The following is a 14,465-nucleotide window of genomic DNA, read 5'->3' on the forward strand; positions in this document are numbered from 1 at the left end:
CTGATCTCACTCCTGCTGCCTCCTCCGTGGCCCCTTCCTTATAGACTTGGGATGTCCAGTTGGTGTGTCTTTTTTTTAAGCCACATTTATTCAGCGTCATGATCAGACTATTACATTTAGCAATCAATTCAACAGCATGGGTGCCAAAAAAAATCTACATTAAAAACCCTTTGTTGGAATGTTTTACACTTTCCACAGAACAGAAAATATGATTATTTAAAGTTTTCTCCCCATTCACACAGTATTGTCTTAAAATGTCTTCTTTGTAGCAGCTGGGCCCTGCCACCACTGTGCTTGGCTGAGTTCACAAATATGTTGTAACCTGTAGCTTCCCTGTCATTTCTCTGGTTCTCCTCTCCTGCTAAGCCTTGTTTCCTGGCACTAATTAAAACCTTCTCCCTGGCTCAGCGGTTGAGCATTGACCTAGGATCCAGGAGATCGCAGTTCGATTCCCAGTCAGGGCACATGCCCAGGTTTCAGGTTCAATCCCCAGTTGGGGGCGTGCAGGAGGCAGCCGATCAATGACAACTTTCTCATCATTGATGTTTCTATCTCTCTCTCTCCCTCTCCCTTCCTCTCTCTGAAATCAAAGATATATTAAAAAACAAAAAACAAAAAACAAACCTTCTGCCACTGCCATAGCTACTGCTGCTGCTGGACCCACCATAGCCACCTTGGTTTCGTGGTTTGGCAAAGTATTGGCCTCCACCACCACAGGGTCCAGAGCTTCTGCCTCCAGTTTCCTCTTTTTATAGGTTCAAATTTTGAAGGTTGATTGTTATAATTGCCAAAATCACTGTAGCTCCCACCACCTCTAAAATTGCTTCCATTATAGCCATCCCCTGCCACCATATCCACCACCACCACAGCTGCCAACAAAGCCACCTCGACCACTGATGTTCCCTCCACAAGCTAAGTTGTTATTCCCACCAAAACCATCTCCACAACCACCACCTAAGTTTCCAGAACCACTCGGACGTCTTTGGCTGGATGAAGCGCTAGCCATCTCTTGCTTAGGGCTTTCCTTACTTCACAGTTGTGGCCATTCACAGTGTGATGTTTCTGAATGACAATCTTATCTACAGAGTCATGGTCATCAAAGGTTACAAAAGCAAAGCCTCTCTCTCTTCTTGCCACTGCCTCAATTAGTCATGATTTCGATCACTTCAGTTTTCCCATACTGTTCAAAATAGTCTCTTAGGTGGTGTTCTCCAGTGTCTTCTTTAACACCACCGATGAAAATCTTTTTCACAGTGAAGTAAGCACCAGGTCTTTGAGAATCTTCTCTTGAGACAGCCCTTTCTGGTTCCACAGCTCTTCCATCCACCTCATGTGCCTCTGCATTCGTGGCTGAATCCCCCTCCGCCACAGTGAAATCATGACAACCCCAAAGGCTCTGGAGCACTTGGTGTTTGGATCTCTCATCACCACCCCGCCTGTGAGTGTTCCCATTGCTCACATCTCGCATCGGTTGTTTCAAAGCTCAAACCTCCAATAAAGAGCTTCCGCAGCTATTCGGGCTCTGACTTAGACCTGATGACTGCTGGAGGGGAGACTTCAACGATTTGTACTCAAGGCATCTACCAGCAGAAAGGTTGTCCAGTTGGTTCTTAATAAAGAGAAGCTGAACTGAGTGAGTTAAAATGTTTGTCAAGGTCAATGTTGAAGGAGGCGTCCTTCAGTGTTTCCTTTTGCTTGTTTTTTCTGGAAGTAAACAGCCATTTGGATCACAAAAAGCAGCTGGGAGTGTGGACCAAGGACAGTTAGGGTACACAGAAAAACTCAGCATTGTTGAGAAGGTTTGGGTTGAAAGTGTTTTAGTTTGTTTGTTTTGGTCTTTGTTTCTGTTTCTTTTTTTTTGGAGGAAAATTACAAAATAGCTTAATGTATGGTCAAACGGAACAACTTTTTCATTGTTCCCTTGTTATGCTCCAAATTTCCCAGTTGACTTCTGGTAACTTCTAAAGGTTTGAAAACATTTCATCGTGATGGAAGAGGATTTTCTTATCGATATTCTTAATCATCATGACTAATTTATTTTTACACCTTCAGAAAATGGCTTCACAGTACCGACCGGCTTTACTCACAATTGGTTGACTGAGCAACTTCGTAATGATCAGAATACCTGTGAAACGTAGAAGCCACAACTCAATACAGCATTTTATTCACATTCTAACTTGAACAAGAGAGGCAGTGGGGCCTCAGGAATGGCTGGCTTTCTTTCTAACTAAGCCACAGGCTCGGCAGTATGTCAGGGATAATAATTCTTACCTACTCCCCACTTTATTCCCGGGATGCGGGAAATGACTAAGACATCAGACAGTAAACTGTAATACCCGGGAAGTTAAACAGTGACTTGTGTGTGGAGACTCTCATGAAAAATGGACGGGAGCACCTGAGAGAATTCACTACAGCAAGGCCCACCTGTTTCTCATGAGCAACATGTGCAATGAAGAGAGACGCTGGGATTCGGCTTTAAGTTGATGCCTGAATACTTTGAGCCTAGGCAGCCGGCGGAAGAAGCTCAGATAATGGTGCGCAATTTAATAACTATGAGGAGAAATAATATTTTATGTGATGTGTAGAATTGCGAGGGGACAGATGGGCTTTGAACATTATGTTTGGGACTATGGTTGATGTAAATTGTTTGCAAAAATGGCTGAGATAATTCCTCCATCCCTGCTCATATACACCTTTGTAGTGTGACTTTCCACTCCTCCCATGAATTTGGAATATAGAATATAGAATTTAGAGGGAAGTTAGAGGCCTGGCATGTGCTTGATTGAAAAATAAAATCATTTTTCATCTCCAAGGCTTTTCAGTTGGCAAGATCCTCAGAGTAAGAAATAACTTCAGGAAAAGATGAAATTGAAGGTATGGTTTAAAAACCCTCTGTCAATACCTCAGAAAACCTGGTAGAACCTCTCAGAAGAACAAGAGCTTTACAAATTTTAAAGGCACTTTCCTACATCTGTTTAACTTGCTGCCCAGAGTAAAGAGAGGTCTATCTACTGGAGTGGACTAAGACTTTATATACCAGAAATCCACATAGTTTTTAAAGGAGTTGTACTGCCTTAGACTAAAAGGAACAGAGTTCATTCACAATGAAGAGAGGCTTCTGGATGTCCAACTCTCTATAGACAGGAAGCAAGCTGAGAAAGCTATTCAGCTGAAAACGCTGCCAATTCTTAGAGAAGAGGAAATAATATCTCAGGGGATGGAGCCAAGAGACCTGAGGGCAAAACCACAAGTCAAGGAGAATGATGGACTAGGGAACTACTTTCAGGGAGCAAAACTGGGTCCTAATCAGGAAATTTCTCTGCCTTTAGAGTAGAGGGACCTAAAAATATAGTACCGTTGGGTTTCAGAAATGTCATAGACCAGTGATTGCTACGTGTCTCTAATTCCTCCCCTTTTTGAATTTAAATGTCTGCAGTGGTTGTCTGGTCTCTTTCTTACTATAGTATGTTTAGGAGCAGAATGGTGCAGAATCCTGTAAAGTAAAAATACAAATTCTTTGCACCATTCTGCCCTAAACACATACTATAATGCTTTTTATGATGTACCAGAGGAACCTCATCCAGATACCAGACTTCAAGTTTGAAGCCCTAATTAGATGAGCCTTTGGAGGACAAGTGTTTTCTAGGGAGAAAGGATGTGATTGATTATAGCAGAGGTGGACTTTGAGATTATTTGCAAAAACTGGATGCAATAATTTCTCCCATTGCTGTATGCACATCCCTCTGCAGTAGGACTTGGCTGTTCTTCCTCCATCAAGAGGTAGAGCCTATTTACCCACATTTTGAATCTGAAGAGGACTTTAGTAGATTGTGGCAGAAATGCAACATTCAAGTCTAGGCTTTCAAGAGGCCTTGCAGCTTCTGCTCTTGTCTTCTTGGAATGCTGTCACCTTATGAAAAGGCCAAGCTAGCCCACCTGAGGATGAGAAAGCACATGAAGAGACAGGCCCAGCCAACAGCCAGCACCAACTGCTGTACATTTAAGTGAAAGCCATCTGAAACCCCTCGTCCCAGCTGACCCACCAATGGACCAAGGCAAGACCAGCTGAACAGTCCAACTGAGCCTAACACAAATTGCTGATCTATATAGAGCGATGAGTAAATAAAAATGCTTATCACTCTAGGCGATTTGAGGTTGATTTGTAGTACAGTAGTAGATAACTGATACAAGGGGAAAATGTCTATCACAACAGTAAAAGACTTTTCTCACTTTCCTTCAGAATAGGTCCTGGTTTACTATGAAGTGAGCAAAGGTAGGAGGGGCTCCGGCCTGGGGAGCAGGGCGATCACTGTGTGGTGTGTGCTTTGAGGTTCTCTGACTCTCCCTGGAGGAGGGAGGAACGTGTGCGCATAAAGCTCTCCATTAACTTCCTTTGGACTTGGGACTTCCTCAATAGTGGGTAATGATAATAATTACAATTTGAGCACTTATTAGTGTCAGACACAGCAACCAGTATTTTCCTTGGGTCATCTACTTTAACAAGAGGTCTTATTGTACCTATTTTTGGTTGAAGTAACTGAGCCTTAGAAATGTTATTTTGCTGGAATTCAAACCTAGTCTCACCCCAGAGTCTTAACCACTGTGCTAAAGCTTTGTTGGGACATGGACACAAGCGTAGGGGCAGATAGGAAATAGTAATTGGTGTAGGATGCAGAGATGCTGAAGGTTTAAAATGTTCAGACAGTTCTTAACTTATGTCTTCTCTTTTCTCCAGACTCCAATACCAACCTGGTTGTTTTGTCAGTTTTCTGCAGCTGTGACATCTTTTGTAAATTACTTCTAAAACTTCATTTTAAATTTAAAATCTCTGGGGATCCCGATTGTAACCACAAGGTAAAGAGAATTAAAGTCAGCCTGAACTGTGGAAAAAAGACAACTGCTCATTTATTTCTCCAATACAACTCCCTGTCACACTTCTGATTCTTTTGCTCCTTGCCAACCTACCAACAAGTAGAATGACATCCACCTCTATTTGATTAGTAGCCATTAAAATTGCAATGTGAACTCAGAATTCAGAACACAAGCAGAGACTCGGCACATGTGCTACAGTGAACCCCACAAGTGTCTCATGCTGGCAGGCTCTGTTTTAAAGAAACATGATAAGAGTATAGCCGATGCTTCTGGCTGTGCTCTGGGTCAAGTTCAAATTCTCTGACTTACACAGCTCCAAGAGAGAGTGCAAGAGAAAAGTGAAGCAGAGGGAGGAAGTTTAATAGTAGAATTAGGAGAAATAGGAAAAAAATCAAAATTAGAAAATAGAAAAAAAGGAGATGATGGGAGAAAAATCAAATAGATGGAGCAGAAAGGATTCATTTAAAGAAAAATAGTGAAGTAAAGAAATGAACAAAAATATGGAACACTGGAAGGAAGGTAAAGGAAAGAAAAATTGAACTTCAGTAATGTGACAATATATTTTTTAGAATAAGTCATGGGAATGTACTGTACAGCATGGTGACAATAATTAATAGTGCTGTTTTGTATATTTGAAAGTTGCTAAGAGAGTATATCTTTCTCATCACACACAAAAATTTGTAACTATGTGTGGTGATGGCCATCAGTAGACTTATTGTGGTGATTATTTCACAATATATATAAATATCAAATCATTATGCTCTGTGCAAGAAACTAATATGTCAATTATATTTCAATTAAAAAATATTTTTCAAAACTGTTTTCCACATTTCTCCCTCCCACCACAAAGCACAAGGCTAAGTGGAAATACACATCTGTAGACTCTTCCACTACCAACACACACACACCACAAGCACACACACAGTACACACACCACACCACATGCACCACACCACACACACATACCACACACCACACATACCAAACACCAAACACACTACACATCACACACCACACTTACCACACACACACCATAAACACATACCATACACACATAACACACACGCCACACCCACACACACCACAAACACACCACAACACATACACACCATACACACCACATACACCACACATACACATAACACACACCATACACACAACAAATCACATACACACCATGTACACACACCACACACACACACCACATACCATACCACACAAACATACCACACACACACCACAATCGCACACATACCACACATACACATCAAGCACACACACCACACTCACATCATACAAACCACACTACACCACACATACACACCACACACACATCACACACACCACAAATTATACACACACACCACACATACACACTAAATACACATAGCACCACACTACACATACCACACCACATACACAATCCACAAAACACACCACACACATATACACTACACACACACCACATGCACAGCACACAAACACATACAGTGATAGGAAGAGGTCAGGGAGCCTGGATTCTTGGCAAGCATATCCTGTGGCCTACAATTCCCTGGCGTTCCCTTCCTCTCCGAGAGACCGATAGCCTTCCAGGTCTCCTTAGCAAAGAGCAGGATGCTGGTCTCTGCTGAGCGGTCTGATGTTGTCATCTTCTAAACATTTTCATAAGATAGCAAGTTAAGGACCAGTATGTTCAAAGGGAGATTTAGTCTAATTACAGATTCATGTCAGTGGGTGGCCAACTTAGTTTGAATCTTGATTGAGGGCAGGAAAACAAGAAGGCTGGCTTGCTTAATCAAAGGGTTTCAAATATCCATTTGGAAAATATGTGGAGTTTTGAGGAAAATCCCAAACATGTTTTCAGAAGAGTCTGCTCCTCCATTCTAATTTCCACATGACCCGCAATTAACACTGTGTATACCTCAGATCTTTTCTGAGGCTTGGAACAAATGAGAAAAGATCCTGCAATAGACACAAAGAAACTTTTAACAATTATTTCTTTTGCTAGTTTTAAAAAGCTATTTTTTGCCCTGGCCAGTGTGGCTCAGTTTGTTGGTGCATCATCCCGTATACTGAAAGGTGGCAGGTTCAATTCCCAGTCAGGCCACATGCCTAGGTTGTGGGTTCGATCTTGGTCAGGGCACATATGGGAGGCTACCAATCAGTGTCTCTCTCTCACATTGATGTTTCTCTCTCTCTCTCACTCTCTCTCTCCCTTCTTCTCTCTAAAATCAATTTTAAAAATTAAAAGGCTATTTTTGTCTTTTCTCCTTAAAAACTGCATTTCCCCAAAATGAATGAAAAAGAAATACAAAGAATTATAAACTAAATCAGAGACCTAAATACCAGTGCCTTCATCTTCTGATTTTTAATATTGGCAAAGTTTATATACTTTTCATCAAAGGGTAGGTTGAGATCCCAAAGTTACATAAATTTTTTAAACTAAAATGTCCAGGATACACAGCAAACAAAGTAAGAAATACCTCCAAAAAGCAAGAAACAGTCTTAGTGTCTTCATTTCCTCTATCTTTATTTCTACCATCCTCCCCCACCTCCATCTCCAATCCTGGCTTCACTGGAATAGGCAAAGAGAGGGGTCTGGGTGTTGAGTGAGACTCTGCCTTTATAATCAGAGCAAACAAAGGAACACCAGCACCATCTGGGTTCTACCTAGAGTCATAACTCGAGGTGCTTGTGCTATGTCTAGGTTCCCACTGGTCTTCAGCAGACACCACCTTACTCATTACCATGCTCCTGTGAGCAAAAGGAAAAGAACCATGAGATCTTCTTTTTCACAGGTGGAAAAAGAAAACGGAGTGGTAAGGAGCTGTGTCAAAGGCCACACACACTGTTCATAGCCCAAAGGAGTGGTATTGGTGGAGAGACCAATGGGTCCGGGGCCGCAGGACACCTGGCACGGAAGTGAACAGTTGCTAGAAGCATCAAGGCCTCCTGTTACCTTACAACAAGTCCACACCTTGGGCCTCATTGCCTGTTCCATCTCCTCAATGATAAGGCAGTATGACTTCAGAGCGTCCATTAACTCAAAAGTACAAAAGCCTGGCAGGGCAGGGCTCAGAGGTTGAGCATCGACCAAGGATCCAGGGAATGGAGGTTCAATTCCCGGTCAGGGCCCATGCTTGGGCGTGCAGGAGGCTGCCGATCAATGATTCTCTTATCATTGATGTTTCTCTCTCTCTCTCTCCCTCTCCCTTCCTCTCTCTGAAATCAATGTAGATATATTTAAAATAAAAAGTACAAAAAAAGGGCAGGGGGAGTGAAAGAAGAAGGGAGGAAGGGCGAACACTGGCATTTTTCTGCAAGGCTTTAAAATTCTCCCATGCCATGTGAAGCAAACCTTTTGTGTACTTTTCCAGTGGCCTTGATTAAAGATGTTATGTAATTCACTATAACTATGGCTTGAAGAAATTAAAGACCATGCCAGGCTTATCAAATGTTTAGGCCCAGCTAGAGATACAGAAACCTGAAGCACTCAAGACATGGCCAATTTATTTATGAGAAGTCTGTTCCTCCAGGGTCTCCCCTCCTTTGTCTGGTATACAAGGCCTTCTATTACCTGTCCCTGATCTATCTTTCTCACCATCCCAGACACTGCCTGCTTGCACACAGCATTCGCTCCAGCCAGCCTGCTAGTGCAAGCCCACCACAAAGCTTCTGTGCAACCTTCCCTCCCTATTTCCAGCCCGCTCTCTCATTCCCTGCTTATCTGAATCTGGCTGCTTCTTCAGAATCCAGTGGACACACCCTTTCTTGGAGAAGGCTTTCTTCACCACCCCAGTGTTCTGAACTCGACACATTTGTCCTGGTCTGAGTCAGTCCTTTGACACAGGAATAGATTCAGGCAGCACCTCTTGCCAGCCGGTAGCCTGGATGTGTCCTTGGCCTCCCTGAGCCCCTTCTTCAATAACATGAAATCATGATACTTTCCTCAGTGGAGTCCACATAAAGTGATAGCACAGTGTCTGGAGCACTGGTGGAGCTCCCATAAACACATTTTCCCATTCCCTGTGCCAGGCCTCAGGGGGATGAGTTCCCGGTATGTGCCTGACATTGCAGATGGGCAATGAGCAGGCTCATGTGACTCTGAGCAAGTTTTTTCATTCCTCATTTTGAAATTAGGGAGTATTCCTTGAAATACTCAGTCAGTCATATCTAAAATGCAGATGTAGGCAGAGAGAGTATCTTGGTGAACAAGACAGATGTGGTTTCTGTCTTCGTGGAGTGAGTAGAAGATAAGACACAAATATATTTGTTCTACAATACAACTCACTTGGCATTTGACATATGTTATCTTGAGTTACTAGTTATCTATTTACATGTATGTCTTGTCTGCTATCAAGATGGTAAATTTATTGAGGGAGGAGGGCCTGGATCCAATTCTGCTGTATCCCTGCACTGCACAGAGTATTGTGTACATGGCAGACATTCAATAATATTTATTGCTAATTAGTTTAAAGACTGATCTTTCTCCTGCAATAAAAACTTTATTATAAAGATCCTTTTCATCAATGAGGATCTATGGCTCTTCTCAGTGTGTTCAAAGCACTATGTGAAAAATTAACACCTAACCACTGTCCCGTGGACACCAGCGCCTCCAAGTCCTCTTACCTCTAAATTCATTGTCATTTGGTTTATATGCATTGAGCTCAGACACCATCAGTCTACAGCTAAAGTTCACCATTGGTCCTTTCCTGAACTGCACTTTTTTGTGAAGTAACAATAGCAATACACTATCACATTGAACCCTGAAATAGCTATGAGGCAGAGACTGTTACCATCCACATTTTATAGGCGGGGAAACCGACGCTGAGAGGGTTGAAATTATTTGCTCAAAGCCACAAGTGAGTGGTGGAGCTCAGACTGGAACCCAGGAAGCCTGGGCACATGGCGGGGAGCACACAGCGCTATGTCAGAATGCCTGACCTAGTGACAAAAAGGTAGCTTGGCCTCCTGCAATGAGAAGGTAATGGCAAAGAAGAACCAGTCACAGGGCACAGACCCCTCTCCATGTCCCCAAGAGAAGATGTTTATGGCAGAGACTTCTTTCCTCACCTGGTGAGGAAAATAGCCCGTATCCACAGGTGGCCATTTTCTCAGGCCCTCGTGGCAACTGAGCTGCTTGTGCCTGTTTGAGAACATTGGCTCAGCCTCTCACCCTGGGCCTTCCCCGAGGGCCCGCAACCTAAGGTCTCTTATCCAGAGTCCTCCACCCATGGCCCCCGCCCAAGGCCCCCATCCAAGGCCCTTCACCCAGGGCTTTCACCCAGGACCTTCACCCATGGCCTTCACCCAGAGTCCCCCAGCCAGGGCCCCTCACCCAGTGCTCCCCACCCAGGGCCTTTACCCAGGACTCCCACCCAGGGCCCTCTGGAGCAAAGACCCTGACCCACTTCTTCCCTCCTTCCCCTTGCTCTGTATCTTACTGGTGATTTTTTTTTTTTTTTTAATTTATGATTTTCAGCCCAGCCGGTTGTTAGCCTGCTGTGTTTGGAAATGGTAGATGATTAAACCTCCTGGCCAGGTGTAAATGCAACCTTTGTCATCTGGAAGCTGAGAGAATTGCCTTGTTGGACTGCAACTCCCTCTGGCTTCGAACTTTCTGCTCCAGCAGACCCTCTCACAGGCCGGCAAACTTTAGGTCTCTCAACTGATCTCCCGGCTCTGAACCCAGCCCAGAAGCCAGGAATTTCAGATGTACCGACATAACCACAAAAACACTGGACAGACTGTAACATTTAGAGGAAACATCAGCTCTCTCTCTTCCTCTCTCTCTTTCTGAAAGGAATTTTTACCAGGTAAATAATAAAAATATATAATCATTGACTAGACTTTAAAATGAACCAAAAATACGTTTGCATTTCTGTTGCTAATAAAAATGTGCCCCCCCCCCCCCAGTTTCTTACTTTGCCTCGGTAGCCACCTTGTGGCCCTCAGAGTCCACTCATCCACTCAGACATAGCATGTGGTTTCAACCCCAGGGAGCTACAGCCAGGTAGAGAAGTGAGAACCACCCCCAAAGCAGCAGCTGGAGGAGGCCACTTCTAGAAATGGGCTACAAGCTCCTGTCCTCAAGGAAGCCTCTACAGTTAGCACCAAACCCTGAGCAGACCATGGCCTGTGACAGGGAGAGGCGAGCCTGGGTTCCCTGGGCTGTGAAATTGCTAAACAGGGGACTGGAAGCTTAGGATCAGCGTTCAGAGCACCAGCAGCCCGGTACTCCCAGAGAAGCAGCCAGAAACCTTCTGTTGACTTTTTCAGGCCGAGTTCTCACCAGCAGACATGTGCTTCAGGAAGGTTATTGCTGAACAAACAGCACGCAGCAAGTGTGTTTTCTGTGCAGATTCCCAACGTGCTGAGCTTGGCTACTGCTCAAGGTGAGCTGAAGGCAACGAAACCTGTTCTCAGGCAGCTTGAGCTTATCCGAGCCCTCTTTCAGGGCTAGTGCCTTTCATCGAATGTCAGTGTCCTTCGGGCAGACAAGTAAGTCTATTTGGGAGTTCTCTGTAGGCAGTAAATAAATGTTTGTCGAAGACAGAATGAACAAATCAATAAATCAATACACGTGTGTTTAGTGAGTGTCGCCCCTGAAGACCCTCCAGCAGCAACAGACAAACTGGGGGGACAAAACTAACATCTGTGGGACCGTTTGAAACAACCCTACCATCCCTGCACTTAGAAGTTTGTTTTAACTTTGTTCCATTTTGGTCTTTGCAATTTATGTTACAGGTCACATGGCTCTGAGTTTTACCCAGCAACAGGATGGTGATGTTCCACAGCCATGACAGGCGTGTTTGATATGCTAGCAAAGAAGGAGATATGAGGATGGGTTGGATGGTTCATTAATGGATGGTAGGGTGCAGATACTTGGAGAGGAGAAAAAATGATCCCAGGCAGGGAGAGGGGGAGGGAGGCTGTCTGAGACTGGAAACAGCTCCGTAAGCTGCAGTGAAAGGATTCTTTCAGGGTAGAGTAAAATACAAGTGTGTAGAGTAGGGAGGAAATGCACCTGAAGGGCCTTGTGGATGCTAAGGTTCCTTTAACTGGGGAGGGGCGTCGTTAAAGATGTGCATTTGAAGGACTGGACCATGGTAATATGCAGACCAGAGTGTAGAGGAGAGAGATCAGGGAGATGGAAAGGGATGGGTGGGAAAGAAAAGGCCAATCTTAGAGATCTTTTGAAGAAGCAAAAGACAGAATGGTGATGGAATGGGTGACAGGAAGGTAGTGGTGAGGGGGAAGGAGATGGCACACTGAGATGCCGTGGGGTGAACAGAATCAGGAGAGACAGAAGCGGTGGGAGGAGGGACAGTAAGCAGGGGTGGAAACTTCACTAAAGATCTATTGAAACCTCAGCCTCCCAGTGTCCTCTGAGCAGCCAGTAGGACTCCCTAGTCTCGCTTTCCCCTATTTTTGGCCTCATGATCTCCTTTTCTCCTGGTTCTCAAGTTAGCCTCATTTTACCCCAGATTTCTGTTCTACTCAGTCTTTCCTCCTTTTCCAATGCCTATTTATTTTTGAGGAAGAAATGAAAGTGCTGAAAAAAGATATAGTCAATGAGATTTGTTCTCAACACGGAAACCATGGACTCCATGGGGAAGTTCGTCTTTAATAGGTTCAATGATCCATCTCCAAAAGACCACCCCTCAGAGAACACCAGATTTTTATACAGGGAAAATCTGAATAAAGGAACAGACAATTCTTTTATTCTAAAGAAGGAAAGAAGGGGGGGAAAGAAACAAACTGAGGAGGTGTTCAAGAAGAAATGCGGGGGCACTGATGACAAGCAGAAGAGGGGCTGAGACATTAGGCTTGGGACAACCCCCAGGAATGATTTTTGTCTGTAAAGTCCCTATATTGAGGGGAGGTCGATTAGGAAAAACAAATACCAGTCTGGTAGTGGCTGATCAAATGGATGGATGGATGGATGGATGGATGGATAGATGGATGGATGGATGGAAAGAGAGAGGAAGTGATTTTAACACTAACATTAACATATCAATTCAGTTCTATTTGTGCCAAGCACTGTGCTAAGGTGGGTGGCACCTAACAATAAAAAGAAAACACAGTTCTTGTTCTTTGCGGACCCACAGTTTATGTGAAGAAACACAAAAACAGATGATCCTGACAATGTAAACTGTCCTGAAGGAGATGAGAAAATTCCATGGATGAGGAGACATTTAAACAGAATCAAGGAGGGTAGATACATGCACATGTGTACATGTGTGCACACACACAGACTCATACACACACAAATACACACACATATACACGCATACACGCGTAATCCCACAAGTAAATGCACAACAAAGATGCACACACATACATACATACATACATACATGAACACACAAAACATGCATACACACGCAAGAAAGATGCAGAGCACACCAATTATGCAAGCGCATTGCAGGCCATAGGCTTGTCGCGTACAGAAGCAGGAAGGTATGACAGTGTCTGTGGCATTCTCTGAGAACTCAGGAAAGTCCTGAGAGTCTGGGACATTGAGTGCGACCAGGTAGGAGACTGGCAGCCCCCTGATGTCATTAACTGATAATGGGTACACAGGGGAAGCAACCTGGATGGGCAAGGAGATGGTGGCAAAATAGCGAATTGTTAGAAACAGGCTTTCCCATCACCACCTATTTCTTCATCTTCCTCCAAGAACAGCCTGCAAGATGCCTTCCAAAGCCTTGTCACTCAAGTTACCACATTTTCCAGCAAGCAAAATGGACAACTGTGCATGAAACAGGATTATTCTCACCGGAGAGCTGCAAGATGCCAGCATTTTAATTTATAGCCATCCTTCACTTTGGAAAATGACTCCAAAGTGGCCAGTATTCTGCGCTGTCCTAATGTGGCACTCTTAATCTTCAGTTAAAATTGTTAACAAGACTCTGGCAGAGGGACAACATGACATTCTAATGTCTGCTATAAATTCGACAAGTGACGGTGGACATTAAACAAATGTTTGTTAAATGAATGACTGCAATGACTTCACGCCAGGCCCTGTGCTAGCGATAGGCTGCAACAAGCAAAATGCAGGCCCTGCCCTCCAGCTCTTAGCAGTCTAGTGAGGAAGACAGGTGTGTAAACAAATTGTTACAGTGAGATTGCTGTCATAGAGGAGAAAAGCAGACATATAATAAGACCTTTTTATTGCTAAAGTACAAGGGGCAAGGGGGCATGTGGCCCGGACCCACACAGGGACCAGGGTGCCAAGCTGAAGAGTCTGATCTTTATCAGGGAGGCAACACGGAGCCACAACAGAGTTTTAGGCTGAGGAGTGACATTATCAAGACTGTGTTCTGGAAAGATCACTTTGGCTGTGCAGCCAATGGCTTAGTCAAAGAAGATTGGAGAGAAGGTAGGCCAGCTGGGGGACATTTCAAACGTTCAGATGATAGGTGTTGACTTTCTGAACCAAGGGACTACTGGGAGGGGACAAAAAGGAAGGTACACATTTAAGAGGTGTTTGGAAGGTAGACACAATTGAGCTTAGTAACTGATCTGGTGCAGGAGGTGAAGGGTGGGGCATGTCTAGGGGCTTCCCTGTTTCCTTGTTTGGGTAACAG

The 14,465-nt window shown here is 44.0% G+C and overlaps 1 pseudogene across 1 annotated transcript; it reads right to left on the bottom strand.

Annotated features, from left to right (window-relative positions):
• Window positions 1–262: 262 nt before the first annotated feature.
• On the bottom strand, window positions 263–1,440 carry LOC308562909 (heterogeneous nuclear ribonucleoprotein A1-like; annotated as a pseudogene). Its single transcript has 2 exons — window positions 625–1,440; window positions 263–392 (listed from the first exon to the last, which is right to left on the bottom strand). The product of its transcript is annotated as a heterogeneous nuclear ribonucleoprotein A1-like (transcript).
• Window positions 1,441–14,465: the final 13,025 nt, after the last annotated feature.

This window comes from Miniopterus schreibersii, assembly GCF_964146895.1.
Source record: "Miniopterus schreibersii genome assembly, chromosome: 10".
NCBI classification, from domain to species: domain Eukaryota; kingdom Metazoa; phylum Chordata; class Mammalia; order Chiroptera; family Miniopteridae; genus Miniopterus; species Miniopterus schreibersii.